At 38.5% G+C, this 13,450-nt stretch overlaps 1 protein-coding gene across 6 annotated transcripts in view; it reads left to right on the top strand.

Annotated features, from left to right (window-relative positions):
- The window catches only part of dmd (dystrophin), a 518,793-nt gene that overhangs the window by 387,046 nt on the left and 118,297 nt on the right, over nt 1-13,450 (top strand). The window lies entirely within an intron of this gene.

The raw sequence follows: 13,450 nt of genomic DNA, 5'->3' as shown, positions 1-13,450 counted from the left end.
AACTCACACCCAGTGGGCAGGGAGAATTCACATCCAGTGGGACGCCAGTGACAATGCTGACTATGAGAAACCTTGGAGAGGACCTCAGATGTGGGCAACCCCCCCCCCCCCTCTAGGGGACCGAAAGCAATGGATGTCGAGCTGGTCTAACATGATACTGTGAAAGTTCAATCCATAGTGGCTCCAACACAGCCGCGAGAGTTCAGTTCAAGCGGATCCAAGACAGCAGCGAGAGTCCCGTCCACAGGAAACCATCTCAAGCGGAGGCGGATCAGCAGCGTAGAGATGTCCCCAACCGATACAGGCGAGCGGTCCATCCTGGGTCCCGACAAGCGGTCCATCCTGGGTCTCGACTCTGGACAGCCAGTACTTCATCCATGGTCATCGGACCGGACCCCCTCCACAAGGGAGGGGGGGACATAGGAGAAAGAAAAGAAGCGGCAGATCAACTGGTCTAAAAAGGAGGTCTATTTAAAGGCTAGAGTATACAGATGAGTTTTAAGGTGAGACTTAAATGCTTCTAGAAAGAAAGAAAATCTTATAATTTCCTGCCCCCTTTGACATAGTACATTATCTTACTTCATGAATATCATTTAAGCCGACACATATATCCGAATGTAATGAAACAATCAAAAACAAAAAACACAAGAAAAACACAACACGTGCAAAACTTCATAAAGTATAAACCAAACCAAGAAAATAATAGTAATAATATAATATACACCTCGCGGAATGATACAGAGCAAATACAAAACCAGACAAAAAAATTAGTAAAATAATAAATACAAAACTAAATGTAAACACTTATGGCTGTCCATAAGATCTTATTGTTCTATCTTTATATATTTTTTTCAATTGGAATATACTTTTACAGTTTTTTATCTCGTTGTAAAGAGAATTCCACAATTTTACGCCAACCACTGATGTACACATTTGTTTTAAAGTTGTCCTTGAATATTGTTGTTCTTCTATGCTCTGTATTCTAAGAAGTGATGACAAACATTTTTTGTAAATTTGCTGGTAATGTTTTACTTCTAGCCTTAAACATGACACACAATGTCTGTAGCTTTACTAGCTCCTGTAGTTTCAATAGTCCAGAGTTAATAAATAAAATGTTCGTGTGTTCTAAGTAATCTACTTTATGAATAATCCTTATAGCTCTTTTCTGTAATTGATACAATGCCTTTATGTTACTCTTATAAGTGTTCCCCCACACTCCCACACAGTAGCTGATATATGGCAATATAAGTGCACAGTAGAATATGCGCATTGCCCTATAATCTAACATATATTTTATCTTGTTTATATAAAAATACTCTTAGACATCTTTTTCCGTACATGTGCAATATGAGCTTTCCATGTCAAACCGTCATCCAGTATCACTCCTAAAAATCTAAGTTCAGAAACCCTTTCAATATCAATTCCATCTATTGACAGTTTGATGGTGTCCCCTCTTTTCCTCTTACCAAAAATCATAAACTTAGTTTTTTTTACATTTAATGATAATTTGTTGACATCAAACCATCTCTTAAGTTTAATCATTTCCTGTTCAATGAGTATTGATAACGCTTTTAAGTCATGTTCCGTACAATTGACCACTAAATGGTAACACCCCATTAAGTTTTTTCCAGCTTAAGTCGGGGTCCACGTTAATCAATTCAATACACTGGCAGAAAAATATCGTTGTCGTGTGTCGCTACACTGAGGAAAGACAACGTCACTTTTGTTTTGTTTTTATTTAACTTTTGTACCTTGATTCTAGTCTCCCAGGTGTAAGGGAGACTCTTCTGATGGCAGTGCATCACAGAAAAGGGATTTGAAAAGTTTAACGATAGTCAACATGGTAATAAAGGTGCAGCTGGAGGTAGTCTTAGTGAGGCTGGACCACACAAAGTATAGATTTGAACTATATTCATGCAGCGCTTTTATCTCGAGAGACTCAAAGCGCTTTGCAAAGTGAAACCCATTATCTACATATTATCTACGTAACGTGTCTTGCACAAAGGCACAACAGCAGTGACTAGGATGGCGGAAGCGGGGATCGAACCTGGAACCCTCAAGTTGTTGGCACGGCCACTCTACCAACCGAGCCACTCCGCCCCAGAGTATTCACTTCGGAATTACATTTAAACCATGCAGCTATCGGGACCCTGAGCTATGATAGGCCTTAAAGTCCTACTGAAATGAGATTTTCTTATTTAAACGGGATTAGCAGGTCCATTCTATGTGTCATACTTGATCATTTCGCGATATTGCCAAATTTTTGCTGAAAGGATTTAGTAGAGAACATCGACGATAAAGTTCGCAACTTTTGGTCGCTAATAGAAAAGCCCTGCCCCTACCGGAAGTTGCAGATGATGTGCGCGTGACGTCACGAGTTGCAGGGATCCACACATATTCACATTGTTTATAATGTGAGCCACCAGCAGTAAGAGCAATTCTGACCGAGAAAGTGACAATTTCCCCATTAATTTGAGCGAGGATGAAAGATTCAAGAATTAGGATATTGATAGTGAAGGACTAGAAAAAAAAAAATTAATAAATAAAAATAAAGTGTGAGCGTTTCAGAATTACCTCTTACATACACTACTGAAATGTTCTGACATACACTACTGAAATGCTCTTACATACACCACTTATTCCGAATTCCCTCTTACATACACTACTGAAATGCTCTTACATACACCACTTATTCAGAATTCCCTCTTACATACACTACTGAAATGCTCTTACATACACCACTTATTCAGAATTACCTCTTACATACACTACTGAAATGTTCTGACATACACTACTGAAATGCTCTTACATACATCACTTATTCCGAATTCCCTCTTACATACACTACTGAAATGCTCTTACATACACTACTGAAATGCTCTTACATACACCACTTATTCAGAATTCCCTCTTACATACACTACTGAAATGCTCTTACATACACTACTGAAATGCTCTTACATACACCACTTATTCAGAATTACCTCTTACATATACTACTGAAATGCTCTTACATACACTATTGAAATGCTCTTACATAAACCACTTATTCAGAATTCCCTCTTACATACACGACTTAAATGCTCTTACATACACTACTGAAATGCTCTTACATACACCACTTATTCAGAATTCCCTCTTACATACACGACTTAAATGCTCTTACATACACTACTGAAATGCTCTTACATACACCACTTGTTCAGAATTACCTCTTACATACACTACTGAAATGCTCTAACATACACTACTGAAATGCTCTTACATACACCACTTATTCAGAATTACCTCTTACATACAGTACTGAAATGCTCTTACATACACCACTTATTCAGCATTACCTCTTACATACACGACTTAAATGCTCTTACATACACTACTGAAATGCTCTTACATACACTACTGAAATGCTCTTACATACACCACTTATTCAGAATTCCCTCTTACATACACGACTTAAATGCTCTTACATACACCACTTATTCAGAATTCCCTCTTACATACACGACTTAAATGCTCTTGCATACACTACTGAAATGCTCTTACATACACCACTTATTCAGAATTCCCTCTTACATATACTACTGAAATGCTCTTACATACACTATTGAAATGCTCTTACATAAACCACTTATTCAGAATTCCCTCTTACATACACGACTTAAATGCTCTTACATACACTACTGAAATGCTCTTACATACACCACTTATTCAGAATTCCCTCTTACATACACGACTTAAATGCTCTTACATACACTACTGAAATGCTCTTACATACACCACTTATTCAGAATTACCTCTTACATACACTACTGAAATGCTCTTACATACACTACTGAAATGCTCTTACATACACCACTTATTCAGAATTACCTCTTACATACACTACTGAAATGCTCTTACATACACCACTTATTCAGAATTACCTCTTACATACACGACTTAAATGCTCTTACATACACTACTGAAATGCTCTTACATACACCACTTATTCAGAATTCCCTCTTACATACACTACTGAAATGCTCTTACATACACTACTGAAATGCTCTTACATACACCACTTATTCAGAATTCCCTCGTACATACACGACTTAAATGCTCTTACATACACTACTGAAATGCTCTTACATACACCACTTACTCAGAATTCCCTCTTACAGACACGACTTAAATGCTCTTACATACACTACTGAAATGCTCTTACATACACCACTTATTCAGAATTCCCTCTTACAGACACGACTTAAATGCTCTTACATACACTACTGAAATGCTCTTACATACACCACTTATTCAGAATTCCCTCTTACAGACACAACTTAAATGCTCTTACATACACTACTGAAATGATCTTACATACACCACTTATTCAGAATTACCTCTTACATACACGACTTAAATGCTCTTACATACACTACTGAAATGCTCTTACATACACCACTTATTCAGAATTCCCTCTTACATACACGACTTAAATGCTCTTACATACACTACTGAAATGCTCTTACATACACTACTGAAATGCTCTTACATACACCACTTATTCAGAATGACCTCTTACATACACTACTGAAATGCTCTTACATACACCACTTATTCAGAATGACCTCTTACATACATAACTTAAATGCTCTTACATACACTACTGAAATGCTCTTACATACACCACTTATTCAGAATTCCCTCTTACATACACGACTTAAATGCTCTTACATACACTACTGAAATGCTCTTACATACACCACTTATTCAGAATTAACTCTTACATATACTACTGAAATGCTCTTACATACACCACTTATTCAGAATTCCCTCTTACATACAGTACTTAAATGCTCTTACATACACTACTGAAATGCTCTTACATACACCACTTATTCAGAATTCCCTCTTACATACACTACTGAAATGCTCTTACATACACTCCTGAAATGCTCTTACATACACCACTTATTCAGAATTCCCTCTTACATACACGACTTAAATGCTCTTACATACACTACTGAAATGCTCTTACATACACCACTTATTCAGAATTCCCTCTTACTTACACTACTGAAATGCTCTTACATACACTACTGAAATGCTCTTACATACACCACTTATTCAGAATTACCTCTTACATACACTACTGAAATGCTCTTACATACACCACTTATTCAGAATTCCCTCTTACATACACAACTTAAATGCTCTTACATACACTACTGAAATGCTCTTACATACACCACTTATTCAGAATTCCCTCTTACAGACACGACTTAAATGCTCTTACATACACTACTGAAATGCTCTTACATACACCACTTATTCAGAATTCCCTCTTACATACACGACTTAAATGCTCTTACATACACTACTGAAATGCTCTTACATACACCACTTATTCAGAATGACCTTTTACATACACTACTGAAATGCTCTTACATACACCACTTATTCAGAATTACCTCTTACATACACTACTGAAATGCTCTTACATACACAACTGAATTGCTCTTACATCCATCCATCCATCCATCCATCTTCTTCCGCTTATCCGAGGTCGGGTCGCGGGGGCAGCAGCCTAAGCAGGGAAATCCAGACTTCCCTCTCCCCAGCCACTTCGTCTAGCTCTTCCCGGGGGATCCCGAGGCGTTCCCAGGCCAGCCGGGAGACATAGTCTTCCCAACGTGTCCTGGGTCTTCCCCGTGGTCTCCTACCGGTTGGACGTGCCCTAAACACCTCCCTAGGGAGGCGTTCGGGTGGCATCCTGACCAGATGCCCGAACCACCTCATCTGGCTCCTCTCGATGTGAAGGAGCAGCGGCTTTGCTTTGAGTTCCTCCCGGATGGCAGAGCTTCTCACCCTATCTCTAAGGGAGATTCCCGCCACACGGCGGAGGAAACTCATTTTGGCCGCTTGTACCCGTGATCTTATCTTTTCGGTCATGACCCAAAGCTCATGACCATATGTGAGGGTGGGAACGTAGATCGACCGGTAAATTGAGAGCTTTGCCTTCCGGCTCAGCTCCTTCTTCACCACAACGGATCGGTACAACGTCCGCATTACTGAAGACGCCGCACCGTATGCTCTTACATACACCACTGAAATGCTCCCATGTATGTAAGAGCATTTCAGTAGTGTATGTAAGAGGTCATTCTGAATAAGTGCCCCTAACGGCCTCTGACATAACTTGACTCCAATCATCACAATCTTTTCTGAATAGAACAAAGGCCCGCACAATTGCACCAAATTCCTTTTGCTTTTATTTACTTGTACAAGCAGGTTACTATGGATACAAGAAAAAAAAACAACTGGACATCAAATGGATTGAGTGAGGTGAACATAAAGGAACAATCATGTGTGTTAGTTGAATATCCTCATCTTTAACTCATCACACTCATCCCCTCTACAGCTAACGAGGCCTTCTTCTTGGTGTTAAAGAGGGGAGACGGATGGTTAATTAGCTGAGCCCTCCACTCAAGATGGATTACAACGTCTTCGATTAAGAAAAAGACGAAACGCTTTTGATGATTCCCACTTTTTTTGAACACCCGAATACAAAACTGTGGTAATCAGCTTGAAGTACCTCGTGTCGCTCGGGGACATATCGGGATTAATACAGGCAGCCTCTGCAGGGGACCACGCCCTCGTGCGTCAGACGGCTTTGCATCAACTCACATCCCGTTTGAAAGGTTTTAATTGTGTGCTGCAATTTCCGCACTCTGTAACCGGCTGAATAATAATGACTACCTATGACTGCAAGCTCACTTTTAGAGATACAGCATGTTTAATATCCTGCAGGATGCTGAAAACCATTAGGCACCATCAAATCAAAACATCAGTTTGCATTAGAATATTAATCTCCATGCTGATTTAGTCAACCATATTTTTATGTCATATTAGAGCAGGGAGGGATTCTTCACATTTTTGACCTTCAACTACAAAGGGGCCCCCCTGGCCAACTTAATTATTAACACTGAATTAATCATCTTAGCACTTGATTTTTATTGTCTTCAATAATTATGTCTGACCTACTTTCGTTAACAACCTTGTCTAATGATATGATACCATGTGGTAATCACAACTATTATTATTTATTAACACTGAGGTAGGATTGTCCCGACACAAATATGTTGGCACCAATACCAAAAAATGTTTTTAATACTTTTTGATGCTTTTCAAAATAGAAGGGACGACAAAAAAAAATGGCTTAATTTTAATAGTCTGCCATAATTTAAGATTAGGTTAGAATAGAATACAAAGCATTACTGACAATGTATTACATTTGTCATGATTTATGTTTGCCACATGGTCTGGATTTAAGCCAGGGGTGTCCAAAGTTTTTCCACTGAGGGCCGTAAATTGAAAAATTAAAGCATGCGGGGGCGATTTTGATATTTTTCATGTTCAAACCATAAGAAAATATATGGATTTTTGTATTTTTTTATTTTTATTTTTTTTTTACCTTTAGAGGTCCCGTGGACCAGTGGTCCCCAACCTTTTTGTATCCGCGGACCGGTCAACGCTCAATAATTTGTCCCGCGGCCCGGGGGGGGTGGTCCTTTTTTTTTTTTCTTTGTCATGAAAAAGGGAGGTTGTTGTGGTTGGTGCACTAATTGTAAGTGTATATTGTGTGTTTTATGTTGATTTAATAAAAAAAAGTTAATAAATAAAAAAAAAATTATTATATATTTTTTTTTAAATAAAAATTAATAAAAAATTATTCTGCAGCCCGGTGGTTGGGGACCACTGCCGTGGAACATAGAGGGTGTCAGTCATTAAAATGTTAAAAATAAGTCAAATTATTATTATTTTTTTAATTATTTAACGCTTACAGTACATCTCTATATAAACTTGAGGTTGATATGAAGTAAAAAAAAAAGGGGGGGGGTTTTATGCTTTTTTTGTCAAAGATAACTTTGTTTTTATAGTAAAACTGAAATAGGCAGTATTTAGTAAATAAACCATAAAAGACTAATAATGCAGGACACCATTGATTTTAATTCACTATTATTTTTTTGAGTAATCACAATGTAAAGATAAATAAAATCCCACTAAATATCTTTGGGATCCAAAACCTGCCCCACTCATAAAGTGATACATTTTTATTATATATATTTTTTAACTTTCAACACTTCAGTTACGAGAACAACTTCAGATATAGCTGTCGATTTTACATTTAAACTATTATTTTGTTTTGTTTTATTGTCTTTTGTAAATACAACTTTGATGTTTTTATATGGCAACCACACATATGCATATTTTTTTGCACATAAAACATTTTAAAGTAAGGTTTTTGAAGTACTTGGAGCCTTGAAGATAATTGATTATAACATTGATTTGAGCAATGGAAAATCAATTAAAAAATACAGCCTGCATGACAGCTTTGTGTCAACATTGCAACTTTTTCTTGTTAGATTTCACCTCATTCCACTTTTTTAAATGTTTTTTTATTTATTTTTGAAATAGTATTTCCGAATCTGTGGCGGGCCGGTAAGCAATTAGCTGTGGGCCGCAAATGGCCCCCGGGTCCCACTTTGGACACCCCTGCTCTAAGCAAAATACTACAATTACTAAATTCTGAAAACAACACTACAGTATAGACTAGGGGTCGGCAACCCAAAATGTTGAAAGAGCCATATTGGACCACAAATACATAAACAAATCTGTCTGGAGCCGCAAAAAATTAAAAGCCATATTACATTCAGATAGTGTGTCATGTGATATAAATTGAATTAAGAGGACTTAAAAGAAACTAAATGACCTCAAATATAGCTACAAATGAGGCACAATGATACAATATGTACATATAGCTAGCCTATGTAGCATGTTAGTATTGATTAGCTTGCAGTCATGCAGTGACCAAATATGTCTGATTAGCAGTCCACACAAGTCAATAACGTCAACAAAACTCACCTTTGTGCATTCATGCACAACGTTAAAAGTTTGGTGGATAAAATGAGACGGAAAAAGAAGTGGCGTAAAACCCGTCCTAGAAAGTCGGAGAAAGTTGTACATGTAAACAAACTAGGGTGAGTTCAAGGACCGCCAAAATTAGTAGGACAAAACGTCGCTCGCCAAATATTCAAATCAGTGAAGCATGTTTGATACAATCAGTGTGCTTTATAGCAATTAGGGAGGTTCGTGTCATTTTTGTCCTCCTAGAGAAATCATATTAATACAAAAAATATGTTTTTTCCACTCATCTTTTTCTATTTTTCATACATTTATGTTAATGCTCCAGAGAGCCACTAGGGCGGCGCTAGAAAGCCGCGGGTTGCCGACCCCCGGTATAGCTGAAACTATGCAGATAAGACATGCAGCAGGTATAAAACACAAAGAGTAGGAATTTGTTACAAAATTCAGTCATTTCACTTGATTAGTTTGCTTTACGTGGACAGTTTTAACCGCGCTAATTTTTGTCAAGAAGCCAACCAGCTGTGTATGCATCTACATATCTAAATGTGCACAGTGGAAGCAAGTTAACTATATTACCTGTTGATCTGACTGTGTTATTTAATTGTTTAGATAAGTTTGAAGCAACGATTGTAATACTTCAATCATGCCACCTTTGGCAAGGTATGTTTTGATCGTGTTTTAAAACCTCATCTTTATCGATCATTTTAAAGCCCAAATACATCCATATTGCACTTCATGCACTCTCTTTATTAACCAGGGGAATTGACGTTTTTTGCCATTCTTCTTCTCAACACTGTTTCTTCTTGTTTCCGTTCTCGGCTCTATGTGTGCGTGCTGCATACTTGCCAACCTTGAGACATCTGATTTTGGGAGTCGGGGGTGGGGCGGGGGGCGTTGTTGGGGGCATGGCGTGGTTGGGGGCGTGGTTAAGAGGGGAGCACTATATTTACAGCTAGAATTCACCAACTTGAATTTCAGTGTTCATTTATTTACGCATATACACACACATAACACTCATCTACACATTAAGTTAAGGGTTGAATTTTCCATCCTTGTTCTATTCTCTGTCAGTATTTTTCTAACCTAAGTATTTTTGTCCTGTTTAAGAGTGTCACAGCATTGCTGTTTACGGCAGACTAACTGCTTTACGGTAGACGAAAACGTGACTGCTGTTGTTGTGTGTTGTTACCGCGCTGGGAGGACGTTAATGAAACTGCCTAACAATAAACCCACATAAGAAACCAAGAACTCGCCCTCGATCATTCTACAGTTATAACGTCATTGGGCAGACACGCTCTTTATATTGTGGGAAAGCGGACGTATAGCTCGGTTGGTAGAGCAGCCGTGCCAGCAACTTGAGAGTTGCAGGTTCGATCCCCGCTCCCGCCATCCTAGCCGTTGTGTCCTTGGGCAAGACACTTTACCCACCTGCTCCCAGTGCCACCCTCACTGGTTTAATTGTAAAAATGAGATATTGGGTTTCACTATGTAAAGCGCTTTGAGTCACTAGAGGAAAAAGCGCTATATAAATATAATTCACTTCACAATTCATGTCTGCAGTTGTTTTTATGGTGTGTAGTTCATCTTTTGTCCCATTATTTTGCATAATAATGTCCTTGTTGTTCAGCAATGTTTGCTAGCGTTATCAAGATTCAGTATATGCTGTTGAGCCTACGAGAGTTTTATTCATCTCGCTTATTAAAACTATTAAGGATATTTTCTTGATGCTAACGAATAGCACCAAAGATTATATAATGCGGTCATTTATGTCGAAGAAAGCACTTGTGTTTCCTGAACAACTAAGCTTTTAGTTTCTGTTATGAAAATCAACAACAAAAATAAGGGGGATTGGGCCAATAATCACAATATTTTTTACTAGGACTTTACCTGACGTTGTCCTTTCTTATGTTAAGTTCTGCTCTCAAACACAACTAATATAGTGGAAAATACATTTGACTGCCTCAGATATTTTCTCAAACAAATCAAAAGTTCAAATAAACATTTTACAAAGGGATTGCTGCAGACACAAGCATGGTCCGATTGTATTCCACAAGATGATGAATGTGATATTTTTAAGAGCCGTTTCCTTTGACGCACTTCCATTTTTTTCCTGACTTACTCACCTTTATGAACCACTTATTTTGGGACTCTATGAAGGCTCTTTTCTATCCCTCTATTTGAACGACTGGAACACCAAAGAACAGAACAGCAATACGGCATTTTCTGCTCAAACTCCACACTCCCTCTCACTTGTTTTAATTTTATGTTACATCATATACAACCCAATTTTACAAACCCTGTTTCCATATGAGTTGGGAAATTGAGTTAGATGTAAATATAAACGGAATAAAATGATTTGCGAATCCTTTTCAACCCATATTCAGTTGAATGCACTACAAAGACAAGATATTTGATGTTCAAACTCAAACTTTATTTTTTTTAGCGAATAATAATTAACTTAGAATTTCATGGCTACAACACGTGCCAAAGTATTTGGGAAAGGGCATGTTCACCACTGTGTTACATCACCTTTTCTTTTAACAACACTCAATAAACGTTTGGGAACTGAGGAAACTAATTGTTGAAGCTTTGAAAGTGGAATTCTTTACCGTTCTTGCTTGATGTACAGCTTAAGTTGTTCAACAGTCCGGGGTCTTGTTGCTTTATTTTACGCTTCATAATGCGCCACACATTTTCCATGGGAGACATGTCTGGACTGCAGGCGGGCCAGTCTAGTACCTGCACTCTTTTACTATGAAGCCACGCTGTTGTAACACATAGCTTGGCATTGTCTTGTTGAAATAAGCAGGGGCGTCCATGATAACGTTGCTTGGATGGCGACATGTTGCTCCAAATTCTGTAGCTTTCAGCATTAATGATGCCTTCACAGATGTGTAAGTTACCCATGCCTTGGGCACTAATGCACCCCCGTACCATCACAGATGCTGGCTTTTCAACTTTGCGCCTATAACAATCCGGATGGTTATTTTCCTCTTTGTTCAGGAGGACACAGTTTCCAAAAACAATTTGAAATGTGGACTCGTCAGACCACAGAACACTTTTCCACATTGCATGAGTCCATCTTAGATGATCTCGGGCCCAGAGAAGCCGGAGGCGTTTCTGGATGTTGTTGATAAATGGCTTTCGCTTTGCATAGTAGAGCTTTAACTTGCACTTACAGATGTAGCGACCAACTGTATTTAGTGACAGTGGTTTTATGAAGTGTTCCTGAGCCCATGCGGTGATATCCTTTAGAGATTGATGTCGGTTTTATATACAGTGCCGTCTGAGGGATCGAAGGTCACGGTTATTCAATGTTGGTTTCCGGCCATGCCGCTTACGTGGAGTGATTTCTCCAGATTCTCTGAACCTTTTGATGATATTATGGACCGTAGATGTTGAAATCCCTAAATTTCTTGCAATTGCACTTTGAGAAACGTTGTTCTTAAACTGTTTGACTATTTGCTCACGCAGTTGTGGACAAAGGGGTGTACCTCGCCCCATCCTTTCTTGTGAAAGACTGAGCATTTTTTGGGAAGCTGTTTTTGGACCCAATCATGGCACCCACCTGTTCCCAATTAGCCTGCACACCTGTGGGATGTTCCAAATAAGTGTTTGTTGAGCATTCCTCAACTTTATCAGTATTAATTGCCACCTTTCCCAATTTCTTCGTCACTTGTTGATGCCGTCAAATTCAAAAGTTAATGATTATTTGCAAAAAAAAAACGTTTATCAGTTTGAACATCAATTATGTTGAAGGATATTCAACTGAATATGGGTTGAAAATGACTTGCAAATCATTGTATTCCGTTTATATTTACATCTAACACAATTTTCCAACTCATATGGAAACAGGGTTTGTATTATTTTTTTAATGGATGTGATTTGGCCCACTTGCAATGATAATAACTGCTACACCAGGTTGTGCCCTATTTTGAGCACCGTAGAGTTTGTCCTGCGTTTAGTGCTTTAGGTCCTGTGTTTTTATTCTAGTGTTTTTTCTTGTTTTGTTGGTGTTTTTTCCATAACAGCTTTACACCTGTCAAACCTGTTTTTTGTTACCAACTAGGACTGTTTAAGTTGCATCCTGGCCACCACTCTGCGTCGGGACTTTAATTGTTAATGGATAAATGTACAATATATCCGTTGTGGACGCCGTCTTTGCTGCACACTTTCTGTAAGTTTTGCTGTCGTCCAGCATTCTGTTTGTTTTGCATAGCCTTCCCTATGCTTGGATGCCTTTCCTAATGACACTTATCTTCTGTTTATTGGAGCCTACATTAAATACTTTTTACCTGCACGCTGCCTCCTTGGCTATCTGCATCTTGGGAACACGCCACTTATCGCCGTCACACCACCCGAGCGTCACAATTGGCACACAAGCTCATGATCACGGCGCAGCTATAAATAGTCCACAGCAGGGGTCGGCAACCTTCAGCATACAAAGAGCCATTTGAGCCCATTTCCCACCAAAGTTAACCCACCTGGAGCCGCAAACTCTGTTTGAGCAAAATGACAATAACACCATTTTTAGTTTCATTAC

The sequence above is a fragment of the Nerophis ophidion genome, linkage group LG06 (assembly GCF_033978795.1).
Source record: "Nerophis ophidion isolate RoL-2023_Sa linkage group LG06, RoL_Noph_v1.0, whole genome shotgun sequence".
Classification (NCBI taxonomy): Eukaryota; Metazoa; Chordata; class Actinopteri; order Syngnathiformes; family Syngnathidae; genus Nerophis; species Nerophis ophidion.
This window is presented reverse-complemented; position numbering and strand designations above follow the sequence as displayed.